General features: G+C 45.8%; 1 protein-coding gene across 2 annotated transcripts in view; it reads left to right on the top strand.

Annotated features, from left to right (window-relative positions):
• KANK1 (KN motif and ankyrin repeat domains 1) overlaps nt 1–16,261 on the top strand; it is an 835,542-nt gene that overhangs the window by 89,237 nt on the left and 730,044 nt on the right. The window lies entirely within an intron of this gene.

The raw sequence follows: 16,261 nt of genomic DNA, 5'->3' as shown, positions 1-16,261 counted from the left end.
AAATAACGTTATGAAATCACATTCACAGGGTTGTACTTTCAACTTATCATCATAACATATACTTATGCAGTCTAAATGTTAGCTACATGGAAACAGGCACAAGAGCAGTGGCACGAGCAGTACCACATGATGGGCACAGCTATGTATTACGCATGCGCATAATTTTCCCTCCAACTCTGCAGACGCGTCAGGACACGTGAGTGTGGCTGACGCATGCGCAGTAACTAAATACAAGCGGCAGCCATTTAAGTGACTCGAGTAAATTATTTTAGTAAAACATATAGGCAAGCGTCTTAATCTTTATTTAAACTAAATATAAACGTTAGTAAGACTTACACTTATTACTTTGTTACACATAAACGAGGTTCTGGTTTAAATCGCTCCCCTGGCCAACAGGTTCACTGTACTGTATCTGTTTGAGGTTTTCACCAAGTATTTAGAAAATCTGCCTTGACAGCACAGCTGCCTTCCAGATGTAGAGGTACTCATTCTTTAAAATATACAGAGAATGGTCTTTGGCTCCACCCAGAGGATTATTGCTTTTTCACTTCATGCTGTTGGCTGTTTGATGCATCCTTCTGCCTTCAAGGAAGTGCTTCCATTGAAATGTACGAGGGTCAGTTCTATAAATCAACTGTATGCTGTCATCAGTGTTTGTTCCATTCAATTCTTTACCTCCTATACTCATTTTATACAGACAACAATCTTTTTTTGCTACTTTTTTCCCGCTTTGGCAAAGCCATTAGGGCATGTAAATAGTATTTGTGAATGTCTGTTTTGCACGTGTTGGTACATTAAAAATAGGCATATTGGCTATGCCAGTGCTTGTTTAGGAAGCTGCAACCATCTTTATTTTTATAGCTTGTGCAGCATTTATTCCTAACGATGAAAAAATAGTTCACTAAATGCAAGCAGAGGATGAATACACCAGCAAGTCAAAGGGATGGTAGAGAGGCTAGGCTGCAAGGGAGGGACAAACACAAGACGAGTAAGGCAGTTAATTGAAATGGAAGCAAGTAAATGAGTGACAATGATGTCAACCAGTGGTAAGCAATGGGTGGGATCTAAGCCTACTACTCGTTTTGGAATGTTCCGCAATAGGCTTTACTTTTATTGCATACTTAAAGGTTCTTCCTGTCATTCCTCTTCACCCATTGGTCTGTTGATGCGTCATTAACATTCTTCAACCCACTACAGTTTACAGCATGGGGCAGTGAGTCAGCACACCTCAGTCATAGGCTAACTACACTGTGAGTAGTGGCATTTGCCTCTTTCTCAATTAGAACATTTGCTTATATCATAGTCCCTTCAGTGCACCGGTCTACTGTGGCAATGTGTGATTTTTTTTTTTGTATTTTTTTTTTTTTTTGTATTTATTGACGTAAGAAAGTTAATTGCACTGTTCATCACATATAAAGAAATACATAGAAGTCGCCTACAACCCAAGCGGGCCGGCTATATGTACTCACTGCAGGGACAGCCAGTCATAGTTGGACACAGCCCATCAGCCGACATCCAATGGACCGGCGGCGTATTATCAGATAGACCATAAGCTGTCAACAGTGTCATACTCGCTTTCTTGTTCGATAATTTTCTTACATTTTCACCATTTTTTGTTTAAAAAACTTAACAACCTGTAAAATAACAACACATTACCCAACTTCTGAGTTCCTCTTGCCACTAATACTCTGTATCACAGCATCCTTCCTCCTTAGTACCAATATTATACCGCATTACACTCTATGTACACCTTCTGACGAATATATCACTCAGTGTCTGCTTCCGAGTCTGACGCGCCATGAGTTAGCAGATACGTGCGCAAAAACCCCCAATAGTCCTTAGGTCTTGACCCGATCGGCAGCTCCTCCTCGTATGTATTGAGAGTGTCACGACAATACACCAAATCTTCTATCCAGTGCTTCACCTCCGGGATTCTCCCGCTGTTCCAATGTAACGACACTCGTCTTTTGGCCAACAGTAATGCAACTACACAGAATTTGCGTTTTAAAGCCCTGAGCTGCGGAACGATACCCAACAGACAGATTTTAACGTCACACACCACAGACACTCCGAGCATTTCATTTAAGACCCGCATGACCTGTTCCCAGTATCCTGCTACTCTGCGACAATGCCAAGCCAGATGCATGAAGTCTGCGTCATCCTGGTGACATCTGCAGCATTTGGAGTCGGCCCTCAAACCATATTTATACAGTCGCTGAGGTGTATGATATACCTGATGCAGATATTTGTAATGGATGATTTTCAGGTTACCATTAGGTGTTAACATGCCAGTAAGCAAACATGCGGATTCCCATTCATCGTCTGTTAGAGGTTCCACCAGCACAGAGTCCCATCTATCCTTAGCCTTGTCTGAGTTACCCCCTATAGCCCCCTGTATGCTCGTGTATAGTTTAGATACTAGGTGAGACGCTGTGGGTGTGGTCAGGAGCAATTGCAGGGGTTCCAGTGTCTGCGGTTCTCCTGGATGTGATGGGTAATGTTCCCGGAGCGCTCTCTGGAGTCGATAATAATTAAAGCAGAAGAGCGGGGATGGGTTGCTGATGTAGTATAATTTGTCCAGGGTCTGGAAGTCACCATTTATGTACAGATCCCCTAGTGTGTCTATGCCAGCCCTCTTAAGCAAATCCATACCTATCTGTTCCTGCGTGACCGAAAGTGCCGGGTGATGTGCTAGTGGAAGCCGTGGTGCATATAGTGGTAGGGTGTGTGCTGCCTTGCCCATCAATCGCCAAGCCTCCGTGGTCGCATTAGCAATGTGTGATTTTTGAGACCAAAATAATGTGTTGCTGTTAGCCTGTGCTTAAATAATAATGATATAATCTGAGACAAAGCCAATATTAGCATAGCTTAAAGGTTGGCAGCCAACGCCAGGCATGTTGGCTTTGCCAATGTTTTTTCCTTTCTTCAAAATTTCATCCAATCCCTGCACTTTGAGTTGCCGCAATATGCTTTTCAGCTTATTGTGTTGAACACAATTGGGCTTTTTCTTCCCAAACTTTTTACTAAGCATTTTTATATTTTTATAGACAAAGTGGTATGTAATCTGCAGATATAACATACAGTTAGCCACACCGTTGATGCATACATATCGAGTAATGTCCTGGCAGGGAGTGCAGAGGTGTGTAGGACAGTGGTTAATAGAAATTGCCAGAGTACAGCGATAGTTTAGCGAAGGCTTAATGTTGCTGTGGTAATAAAAAGATAGTACACATCTCAATTTCAAACGGTAGAACTAGCCCACACCTACATGGTATACAAGGGGAACCAATGCATACCAGTGCACAGAAATGTATATTGTTTAAAACTGTAGGGGGATTCACACTCCGATATTAAAACACTAATCGCTAAAAAAAAAAAAAATGAATCTCAATGGGGCATAGGGCGTAGGGACATCAAGGAGGAAGATTATCCTCCTTCAAGGAAGTTTGTAGCGCAGTCATTAGAGTGTCCAAGCTGTTAGACATAAGGCATTTACGCAGGTTGCTAATATCCTCCCGGTGCAAGGGGTGCCCTCTGCCTGAGCCCAGGCAGAGTGTGGGGGTGATTTCCATCTGCGAGTGATCAAACTCTTAGAAAGGAAAAGAGCCAGGTCTAGAAACCGTGCAGTTACTCTGTTCTTTTTGGTACGGCGGGGTATACCCAGCAGGCATTTCTCCCTTGTGTAGCGAGGGGTTCCTTGTACAGTGGGCTAAGAGAGTTGTGATACCCATGCAGTACTGAGAGAGTGCAGGACACGTCCAGAACATGTGCAGGAAATCAGCGTCTGGCGAGAGGCAGCTGAAGCTTACAGAATCTATGCAATGAAAGTAGGGGTTGATTTTGTCTGGAGTGAGGTAGGCCCAGTGTAATATTATAGTATTGAATTAACTTGAAACAAGCGTTACAAGACACCAAGGCAGAGTATGGCAGGACGCTCTGTTACTCCTTATCCGCACTGGGGCGGCCAAGCTCATGGTCTCAATGGTGGTGTAGTGATATGAGGCACTGCTGCATGTGTACGTCAAGAACAAGCAAACCATTTTATCAGATGACGGCCCATGACATGTAGACAGTGGCATAGCTAGGCCTTTTGCCGCATGTGGTGGACCCAGTGTTTGGTGCACCGCAGTGGCCGAAAGAGCCCGTGGGTGCTGGCGATCAATTCCTGCGATTGCCACCCGTGACGGCTGCAGGTAAGAGCGGGGGACCCCCATGCCCTCCTTGCTACTGCATGTAGATATTGGATCACTAGGTGCATCAAGTGTTGCTGCTGAATTGCACCCCAGTGCACCCCCATCACCCAGATAAGGGAGTTGTATAGCAGAAATTGACCGGGGTTGAGCAATAAGTTCGTCCAGTAGAAGTAGAATGCCATCGTGGTCCCCAAAACGATGGAGTCCCGCTGCATGCAAGTGCCCACCTCCGCCAGGAAAGTGTCCGACCCACCTCGAGGTGTACCATGCAATGAGAGCACCCGAGCATATGGCATCACCAAGCGGTTAAGAAAAGGCTTTTTGGGGAACAAGAGACTGTATCGGGGCAAAACGGTTTTAGAAAAGGGATGAAAAAGGTGTAGCAGGCGTGTTGACTCCCATGGCAGTATTGTCCATCTGGAACGCTGATCGCCACCCACTGTAGCTGAGAAGCCAAATAGTAGTGCTCCTAAATCTCCCTGATCAGGGGTAGGGTAGCAGTGTTTCTAACACTCCCTGATCAGGGAGGAGGGTGAAGTTTAGTGAGCGCAACCCTGGGCCACTTAGCATGCCAAATAAAGTCTCCCATCAGTCATTCAAGTGGGCCAAAGAAGGGCTAAGTGACCTAAAGAGGGAGATTTGCAAAAAAAATAGATTAGGTGTGGCAGCATCATCATTTTCGTGAAGCCTATGCGGCCTGCCACTGAAAGCAATAGGTTCTGCCAGAAAGCAATCTGTGCCCACAGTGAAGTCGCCGAACGCATAAGATTGCCAAGGTAGGAAGACACCCTTTATTTGAAAGGCAAGAGCAGTTGAGGTAGCGGCCAATGGTAAGAGGCAAGATTTAGCCTAGGTTACTTTGAGGCATCATACACATGCTAATTTGTTGAGTGTCAGCGCTATGTCTGCTGGAACATCATGGATATTGTAAGGTAGAGGAGCGTATCATCTACATAGGGTAGGACTCTTTGAGCTACATTGCTTAATGTTCTACCCCATTGTTGTCCCTGCATCCAGAGGACGTGATCCTGCTGTTATATTGCTAACTAAAAAGTTGTGGAGACCGTGGACATCCCTAATGGGTGCTCTATGTATCATTATAGGGACAGAGATGAGACGGTCCCGTTTTTACCTTAGCAGGGGGGTGGGGTATAAAGAAGGTTAGTCAAGAGAATGAAGCAGGTTCCTAGACCATACTGTGGAAACTCCTCAAACAAGTAGGATCATTCTAGTGAATAAAAGGCTTTTCTAAAGCTAACATTAGACCGCCTGCATGGTGCCAGACCGCAGCAACCTACTCCAGTGCATGAAAGTCTCTGCGCAAGTTGAGGCAAGTGCTGGCTGGTACAAACCAATTTTGATCTGGATGGAGCCAGACATGGTGGCTCAAATGATCGACTACGATCTTTCTGAGTATTTTGTATTCTGTACTAAACACAGTTTGCCTTGTAAGTCTCAAGGCAGTGAAATAAAAGGAGGGGTCAAAACTAAATTCTAGGCCTGAGCGGAGTTCGTGGAGTTCCACTATGTGGAACTCCGTGAAGTGACCCAAAAACTCTGCTGCATTAAGTGGAGTTCTGCAAGCAGGGGAGTGCATTTGATTGCGCTGTTCACGATGATTTTTAGCACCAGGTGTTGGTCAGTGTAAACGGCACCATTTACAGCGCTGGAGGGTGCTGCTTCTTTCTGCCTCTCGAGTAGAAGTTCTACTCGAGTGACCGCTTCCTCAATGCAAACAGAAGGTGTTTCAACGCAAGTGGTACCAGCTATCTGCGACTGCCGGCATTGAGAAATCTCACTGGGAGGTGGTCTGGAGTAAGATCTTCCTCGCTCACGCTAGTCAACTTAATGTTGGCGAGTGAGGAAAATCCTCTGCTCCGTGCAGCAGAGTTTTTCGGAACTCCACGCACTACGTGGAGCGTGGAGTCGGAAAAACTCCCTAAGTGGAGCAGAATTTCACTCCCAGGCCTACTAAATTCCATCATTAAGGCTGCTGTGGCATTTGAGATTGTTTTGTAGCGTTTCTATTGCTTGTACTTACTCCTTGATTCATCCCCAAAGCAAAGATTGCAAAATGATGGAACTTACACACAAAACCACCAAGAGCTGGTAACGGGTGAGGTGTTAACTTCCAATGCTAAAAACCAGATTCAGTATTTACTGGGCCAAGTAAAAAACTCGAGTTCCGAGTTTTCACTTGGAAAATGGGGTATTACATTTATAATAAGCGGTTACCACACTGAATTCTGCACTTATCAGAGTTTTTCTCGCACTTTTCCACCAAAATAATTCAAAAAGTTTTGTCAGTTTAAGTTTTTCAAGGAAATATGCGAGGGTGCAGTGTTTATCACAAATCAGAAGCAGGTCTTTTTGCATGATTCAAAATGTACCCCTTTAATTTGAATCAGAGAATAAACCTCTGTTTCAGCGACCTGAATTAATTGAAGACTATGGGGCTTGTGGCTTTTTTATACAGCTTTAATGCAATTTAACAATAAGTGAAATAAAGGAAAGTTGAGATAAGGCATTTGTTTATTTAAAATTATGCTAAGAGTTACATTTGAGCCCCAAAGCATTATTGCAAGACTGCTTCTGGAAGTATAAGCATTGCTAGGCTAATGGAAATATTCAATGTCGATGCTATCTAATATGCCAAACAAACCTTACTTCACAGGTAGGTGGTTAGTTCAGGTTTTTGTGTTGCCCAAAGAAACCATGCTTTAGTGTATATATATTGATGTTTTTTGTAAAAACATCAGTTAGCATTTTTAGGCACTCAGTTATGCTGCTACCAGTGCTTAATTTGCAATTTTCAAGTAATCCAGGTCTAATAAAAACTATAGAGATGTCATGGAAATGTTATTTTTAAGACGAGGGATTATTTTTCCATCCCTGAAGTACTCAGTATCATCATAATTAAAATTATTTATTTAATCAATGCCATGACTTTATCGAGGTTTTTTGTTAGGTCTCGGCTAGTAACGTGCTGAAAGCGCGTTCTCGCCAGAGAACTATTGTCGGCGTCTCAGCAGTCTGAGACAAGACCTGGCCGCGCGCAGCGTTTTCCCATAGGATAACGTTGTGCGCGGCCAGGTGTTGTCTACACGGCATTGCATGGCAGTCCGGATCGCATCGCGCGCCTTTCTGGAATGCAGGGGGAGTCTGCAGAGAGGCGCGCGGCGCTGATAACAGCTTCCCTGACTGGCCCCCTCCTTCCTGTTGCTGGAGCAGCTCTTGTCTGCCATTACTAATCACAGGGCTCGGAAACCGTCGGATTTAGCAGTGGCACAATCAGCTGCGCAACGAAGACACGACGGTCAAACCAAGGTGCACGACCCTCGTGCTAAAAAACACGTCCCGCGATCCAATAGGGTCTCGGTCTGGGATGCTACTGACAGATCTCTTCATGTACCGTGCTCACCACAGACCGCAGAGGCTGCTTAATTTACAAGTCTTCATTCGTGATGGCCATCTGACAGGCAGTTTTGGGGCTGCTGTGAATAACACGCGCCTGTTTCGCAGACAGAGGCACAGCCTGCAGCCATGTGTCCGGCATGTGTTATGGTGATTAGATATTTAGAAGGCGGGTCCGAAACGAGGTTTTTAGGAATCTCTCTGGGAATTTTACATAAATATTGACAGCAGACCAGGACACGCTGGTCCTTTAGCGTGGCTGTTACTTTTTATTTTTTATATTGTATTTATTGAGTTTTGGAAAAAAACAGCAAAGTGTCTACAGTTGTTACAGACCCTCCTTCCTGTTGCTGGAGCAGCTCTTGTCTGCTATTACTAATCACAGGCCTCGGAAACCGTCGGATTTAGCAGTGGCACAATAACAAACAGCTGCGCAACGAAGACACGACGGTCAAACCAAGGTGCACGACCCTCGCGCTAAAAAACACGTCCCGCGATCCTATAGGGTCTCGGTCTGGGATGCTACTGACAGATCTCTTCATGTACCGTGCTCGCCACAGACCGCAGAGGCTGCTTAATTTACAAGTCTTCATTCGTGATGGCCATCTGACAGGCAGTTTTGGGGCTGCTGTGAATAACACGCGCCTGTTTCGCAGACAGAGGCACAGCCTGCAGTCATGTGTCCGGCATGTGTTATGGTGATTAGATATTTAGAAGGCGGGTCCGAAACGAGGTTTTTAGGAACTCTCTGGGAATTTTACATAAATATTTACAGCAGACCAGGACACGCTGGTCCTTTAGCGTGGCTGTTACTTTTTATTTTTTATTTTTTTATATTGTATTTATTGAGTTTTGAAGAAAAAAAACGCAAAGCGTCTACAGTTGTTACAGACACATATATGCATTTTATGGAATTGTTTACAAGTCGGGCAAAGGCATCCTGTAAAATGTAGTTTAACCAGCACTTTTTGCACCAGACTTTTTTTAACTGAAGGCAACAGCAAAACAATTTGGAAGAATTGAAAAGCCACACTGACCCTGCCAGGAATCTAGTTTGTCACTTTCAGCTCGCGCAGATGTGATCTGACACGTTTAACTCGCTGAGCACACATATATAAACTTTGATATATAGGCGCCTGCACCCTCTTCTTGGCACTAGACCGCTGCTGCCCGTATAGCATGGTTTGTGTACTGCCTCCTTCCAGTTAGCAGCCAGAGGCTCCAGGTTGACGATGGCTGAGTAACATCGCCGAACTCAAGGGACAAGGTCTTCGATTAAAAAAAAACTCAGTTCGGAAAAGTGCACCTTGAAGTCCATTTCGACACCACCACTGCCATGCACACACAGACACCACCACTGCCATGCACACACAGACACCACCACTGCCATGCACACACAGACACCACCACTGCCATGCACACACGGACACCACCACTGCCATGCACACACGGACACCACCACTGCCATGCACACACGGACACCACCACTGCCATGCACACACGGACACCACCACTGCCATGCACACACGGACACCACCACTGCCATGCACACACGGACACCACCACTGCCATGCACACACGGACACCACCACTGCCGTGCACACACGGACACCACCACTGCCGTGCACACACGGACACCACCACTGCCGTGCACACACGGACACCACCACTGCCGTGCACACACGGACACCACCACTGCCGTGCACACACGGCCACCACCACTGCCGTGCACACACGGCCACCACCACTGCCGTGCACACACGGCCACCACCACTGCCGTGCACACACGGCCACCACCACTGCCGTGCACACACGGCCACCACCACTGCCGTGCACACACGGCCACCACCACTGCCGTGCACACACGGACACCACCACTGCCGTGCACACACGGACACCACCACTGCCGTGCACACACGGACACCACCACTGCCGTGCACACACGGACACCACCACTGCCGTGCACACACGGACACCACCACTGCCGTGCACACACGGACACCACCACTGCCGTGCACACACGGACACCACCACTGCCGTGCACACACGGACACCACCACTGCCGTGCACACACGGACACCACCACTGCCGTGCACACACGGACACCACCACTGCCGTGCACACACGGACACCACCACTGCCGTGCACACACGGACACCACCACTGCCGTGCACACACGGACACCACCACTGCCGTGCACACACGGACACCACCACTTCCGTGCACACACGGACACCACCACTTCCGTGCACACACGGACACCACCACTTCCGTGCACACACGGACACCACCACTTCCGTGCACACACGGACACCACCACTTCCGTGCACACACGGACACCACCACTGCCGTGCACACACGGACACCACCACTGCCGTGCACACACGGACACCACCACTGCCGTGCACACACGGACACCACCACTGCCGTGCACACACGGACACCACCACTGCCGTGCACACACGGACACCACCACTGCCGTGCACACACGGACACCACCACTGCCGTGCACACACGGACACCACCACTGCCGTGCACACACGGACACCACCACTGCCGTGCACACACGGACACCACCACTGCCGTGCACACCCGGACACCACCACTGCCGTGCACACCCGGACACCACCACTGCCATGCACACCCGGACACCACCCGTGCTTAATTTGTAAAAGAAAAAGTGCCAGGGCTTTCATTTGTAAAAGAAAAAGTGCCAGGGCTTTCATTTGTAAAAGAAAAAGTGCCAGGGCTTTCATTTGTAAAAGAAAAAGTGCCAGGGCTTTCATTTGTAAAAGAAAAAGTGCCAGGGCTTTCATTTGTAAAAGAAAAAGTGCCAGGGCTTTCATTTGTAAAAGAAAAAGTGCCAGGGCTTTCATTTGTAAAAGAAAAAGTGCCAGGGCTTTCATTTGTAAAAGAAAAAGTGCCAGGGCTTTCATTTGTAAAAGAAAAAGTGCCAGGGCTTTCATTTGTAAAACATTAAGTGAAAGGGCACTCGTCAGGAGGCTACTGTAGTTTGCCATACACATTACGCGACTTTGAGCTATTGGCATTGTAAATGACAATGACTTTTATTTATGTTTTGGTTTTTAAAACATAAATAAAAGACCTTGTCATTTACAATGTCAAGACCTTAAACTCGCGTTCATTTACAATGCTAATAGCTCTAACTTTTGCAATGCCGAGACCGTTGCATTGTAAATGCTTGTTTTTACATTGCAGCAGGCATTTTTAAATGCAACCCGTACATTTTGGCTTTGCCAAGGCTTGTTTTTATGCCACTTTATTAGGTGTGGAATGCCTTGTGAGATAATCACGTTGATCTAAAGCTATGTGTAATCTACATTTTGGTGTGCTGTTCACCTGTGTTCTCAGAAGCCTGCTAAACAGGTTAAAATTGACATTTACCTGTGAACAACCGGGGATTGTTTTTCTGGAATAACCTGATGTTCTCAATTCTAAACAACTGCAAAGACATGGATGAAGTGAGAACGAAAAAGATTTTGTGTGTGCATTCCTGGTGTGTGAGTCTTCAACAGATGGACTTTGAGAAGTGTAGTGATTTCTCTGATGTATAGTAGCTCAAAGTATCGCGAAGGGAAGAAGCTTGTCTTCTAAAAAGCTTTACGGGTCATGCACAGAAGTATGACCAGTTTTCTGTACCACCAGGAACCTATGGAGTGAGTGTGATCTTGACATTTTAAGATCCATCAAGACATTGAATGAGGTTGCTTGGCAGAAAAATGTAAACACTGTATTTTCAAAACGTGTGAGTTGTGACTGTACTTAATCAAGGAGAAGAGTAAGTCATGACCAGAGGCAGGGTGGGGTCATAAGTATGTTGTTCAGCATAATTTACTTCTTCTGTTGAAAGATGCAACACCTTATCTGTTAACCCACAAAAAGGTGATGGGAGGAACGCTTGCAATTTGTCTAAACACAGGCAATCACTCGGGGTAGCATCCCAACACATCGTTCTTTTGCTCACCATGCCACCTCAGTTTAGTCCCAGTCATATACAAATCAGTCTTGACCCTACTCATGGGAATAGTCTAGCCTGAACTGCCAGGCCAGGTTCTTCCTGAACCGGAACACAAGCAACCTAGGAGCAGTTTTGCCTTAGCTTTGGGCTCATCAGCCAGTTCCCGTTTGGTTCCAGTGTCATAGTGAGCATGGGACCCTCGTCTGGTCATGCCCTTGCCACTAGGAGCGGTTCATGAAACACACAAAAGGTGATGGGAGAAATGCTTGTAATTTGTCTAACCACTGGCAATCAACTGGGGTCGTGTTTGACGGTTGGGTTCAGTCTACAGAGAAACTGCCCTTCCAGCTGTGAGCACATGTGCGAAACTCCATGATTCACAACAGGATCCAAAATAGCGCCCACTAGGTCGGTTGTCATTCTCAGAATTACAGAGCGTGTGTTGGACCAGCTGCTTCAGTTCATGGCTTATGGCACGAATAATAACAGGCTGTGGTAGAATTTTTCCAGACGAAGCAAGGGGCAATGCAAAAATACCACTTTCCTTTTTATAAAAATCTAGTTCTTTGCTTTTTCACTTCACCGCTGTTAACTGCATTGCTACGTGTTCTTTGGAGCAATGCTGCCTCCTCCTTGATAGTGACTGTAGTCCTTGGTCCTTCTTAAATTCCTGAAACCATCAGTTTTACATCTCCTCACTTTGGCCTCTAAATGAAAAGTGGATTTTCCAGCCCTAGAGCACAACTGCAGTGCGAATCCAAGACTCTACGAGTTCTGGAACTGAAGCTCTTTTAAGGCCTGCTGGACCCAGCATAGGAGCTCTGATGCATAGGGTTGTCTCTAGAAGTACCAGGCCAAGGACCATCGTCCCTAAGCCGCAAGTGGAGATTTTTCATTGTTTAGCTTTTACTTGCCTTGGTACCTAGCTAGATGAGGCTGCTGCTACAATGATGGCTGCATTTAAATGCTTTTGGAAAATACACGGGGATTTCTCCTTCTCTTCCATTGGTAACATAGGTTTAGTGATGACGTTAATCTTGTAATAATGCTTTACATGTAAGGTGTTCTTCAATGGCTTTAACTATTAACAAGCTAAATTAAATGGGACAAACTCACATCTCCCATAACCCCTCACACCATCCCCAAAACATATTCTATATTTCAGTTTTTTGAAGTTCATGAGCGCAGGTAATTATCGGATCAAGAGTTTGTGTATATAGACTTATAGCGGCACATCACCATCGCCTGGTACCCATCACAACCCCCACTCCTCCCGCGCATGTAAACACATAACCGGGTTTGTTAAGGTGGCACTGCAGCTTTTTTTTTTTTTTTGTAAAGGGAAATGATTGCAATCACCCGCAGGCCTGTAGTGTGTAAACAGAAGGTTTATTGTGACAGGTGGATACATGCATACAATGCTGCACCTGGATGTCACCTTGTGAAAAACATAAACATTCTACCAAATAGCCACCCTTAAATAGAACAGCTGGTAACATACCCATCAACCACCGGCTCGCAGGGAAAAGCAGCTGCTTTATTGCCCTGTATCTCATTTGTAGGATAACATAATGGAGTAACCAGTCTGCTGATCTCTGGCTAGTGTACCCCTATTCTAGTTAATTTCCAAAATGAGGAAAATGTTGTTGCTTGGAAATAAGGCCCAGAAAATGGCGAAAGAAAAAAAGACATCAGTACTGGATGCGGCAGGTGAAGGATATGTTGGGGTACAGATCAGGGTATAAGTCATAGGGTATAAGTGAAGATAAAGGCGTCTATGATGTAGGTGGGTTAGTGATACTCTGACAGAAGTTATGTTGAGGTACAAGTGTATAGGTAAAGGAAGAGGTACTCTGGTTTCGGGAGGAGTAGGACGGAAGCAGCTGGATAGGTACAGGTATAAATACACTAGCCGGTATAGGCAGGGGTAGAGGTTCTTTGGTATAACCGAGGGAGAAGGGCATAGGTCCGGTACATGTATTGGGGAATAGGCTAGATGACTGGTGTACATTAAAAATAGAAGAAGTGGGGCAAGACTTGGGTAGGAGAAGGGAAATGAAAGGATTGGAAGCGTTTTTGGATTTCCTTCTGCAAACAGGACAGAAAGGGTAGGCTGGAATGAGGGAGAAGGCATTTATGGGAGGTATCCACCACATAAATGGAAAACAAGGTGGTCTGTGAGATGCTGGAAAAAAGAATTTTATAGAATGTTTTTGTACAAAGGGAATTTGCCAGGGTGGATTCGACATTCTGAGAATGGCGTTCATTTGGAAAAGTTTGAGGAATCAGCTTGTGTAGAAAATTTCTCCTCAAAAGATTTCTACTAGTATTTTTTTTTTCTCAGAACTACATACAACTGCTTTAATGTGACGACATGTAAAACAATGCTTCACCTGGTCATCACTTTGCAAAAATTACCTGCAAAGTGACCGAATAAAAAAAATATTCTACTTTTCTCCTACTAAATGCATGACCCACATAAGGCATGTGGTCCTTGCCATTGCTGGTCCTCGATCGCAGCTCACTTCAATTTCTTTGTGCCCGACCTGTCCCTTTTGCTGACCAAGCAGTCCTCCTTAACTTCTTAGGTGTAGATTTGCTTAGCAAGACAGGTAGAACTACAAGTTCCCCTAGCCTCTGGTCCTACCAGTCCTTAATAGCCCAAAATCTCACTGGCTTCGAGATCCCACGCTGATATCTCTTACCTGGGATAGGACTGACCCTCTGTTACCCTTGCCGTCCAAAGCTAAACATCCATCCCCTCTTGGCCTTTGCCATGACTACCATCCATGCTCCAAAAGTAGAGAGAGAGGGAGAGACACAAGCAAGTACAAATTACTCTTCCCCAACTCCTGGCTGCATAGTAAAAAGGCAGTCATACATTTTGAGTTTATTGGGCCCATCACACCTATTGGCCCCAGCGTCCCTGCACCTCCTACACTCATGACAGAGTGCTAGGGTTCGTTACAGCTAGTTTAGAGTTAGCCATCACGTAATGGCGTATGGCCACTCTATGTATCGTAATGGCTGACGCACTTAAAACCCCTGAAGAATGGACTCCGGGGGTTGTAGGGGTTTCTTCTCATGCAGGGGCACCCTCACACTTATAACCAAGCACCTTGCCTTTACGATCGAAAGGCTTGCTTTATGGTTGACTCATAGATTTTAAGTGTAGTAACCACAGATATAAGAAAGCTTATATCTGTTGTAAGGGGTGCTAGCACCAGCTTACACAGGCTGCAATGGCAGGCCTGTGGTCACAATTTGAGAGGTCTCCCATGGGTGGCATAATGCATGCTTCAGCCTATGGGGACCCCTGTTGTACCTATGCCCTGGGAACCTTAGTACATATACTAAGGACTTACAAGGTTGCACCCGTAGCCAATCTGGGGGGTACCAAAGTACTCACCATGGTCCAATTTAGGGAGGAAGCACAGAGACTTGGGGCCCTGATTAGTAGGATCTCAGTCAGACTAGTCTGAAAATAGAATGACACCAGCAAAAAGTGGGGGTAACCATAAAAGCAGATCCTACTTTCCTACAGGGGTTTACATTTAAGCACTTGTTATGCTGAATATTGAATGTGAAGTCATTGCAGAAATCCTACTGTGTGACATATCTTGATGCAGTTAACCATGTAAAACCAATAAAGTTGGTTAATAAAAACACCTAGCTCTGGAGGTGTGAGGCATGACAGAACTGTTTTTAAGTCGGCTCAAGCAGTCTAAAGCACATGTTTACAAAATTACTTTCCTGCTTAAGTTATAAGAAAACTGACTTCACTAGTAAGTCACCATTAAGTCAGATTTTAAAAATTAAGATTTTAACCCAACCGAGGCTTAAAATCTAACCTCGGCTACTTCGTGAAATAGCTTTTGGGATTTATTTCACTGTGAGGGCATACTAACCTACAGTGGGTCCTTTTTAGGGTCGAGCCTGCAGGCATGCACTAGAAAAGGGCTTGGAGCCCACCCATTGCTTTCCATTTGTTGTCTTCACGTCACTCTTCTTTACCAGCTCCTTAATTGGCCAGTGCATGCAAAACGTAATTTCTGGTTATTCTTGTGGAGCAGGAACCATGCACAGATTGATTAAAGTATATCCTTGCCTGTCCACTGCTCCAGATGTGATTGAGGTACTATGTTTCCTCTCCCGGCACCCCTTGCCTGCTGCTCCCTCCATAGCACCTGTACGTTTTTTCTTGTTTCTCACAAGGTGTATGGCGGCTGCGATTGCCAGTGGCTAGATAACTGTGATTTACACGTCGGTGATGTGAAGGTGAGGGTTGAGACACAAGAAGCCCTTCTTTCACTAACTAAAATGTGGTAGCCATTTCACAATCCATTGACGAGCACACAGTAGATTAAAAAAAAAAAAAAACATTCTCCCTTCTAGTCGTCTGTCACTTCCACCCCCTCCTTGTCTGTCGCCTATATCTCACCCCCCTCTTACCTGCACCGGCCGTGACTGGGCGGCAAACTCGAGGGTCGTCCCGGGTGGCAAAAGCTCCAGCTTCGCCACGGAGCTCATGGGTGTCCATTGGCATTTTCAATGGGGGTGTGTTGGTCGGATGACCGGCAAGACTAAAACAAACGCTGGCACAGCCAATAGGTATTGCCTATGCGAGGTCTATTGGCTGTATGTGTGTGTGTGTGTATGTATATGTATATGTGTG

This window comes from Lissotriton helveticus, chromosome 2_1 (assembly GCF_964261635.1).
Source record: "Lissotriton helveticus chromosome 2_1, aLisHel1.1, whole genome shotgun sequence".
Taxonomy (NCBI): domain Eukaryota; kingdom Metazoa; phylum Chordata; class Amphibia; order Caudata; family Salamandridae; genus Lissotriton; species Lissotriton helveticus.
This window is presented reverse-complemented; position numbering and strand designations above follow the sequence as displayed.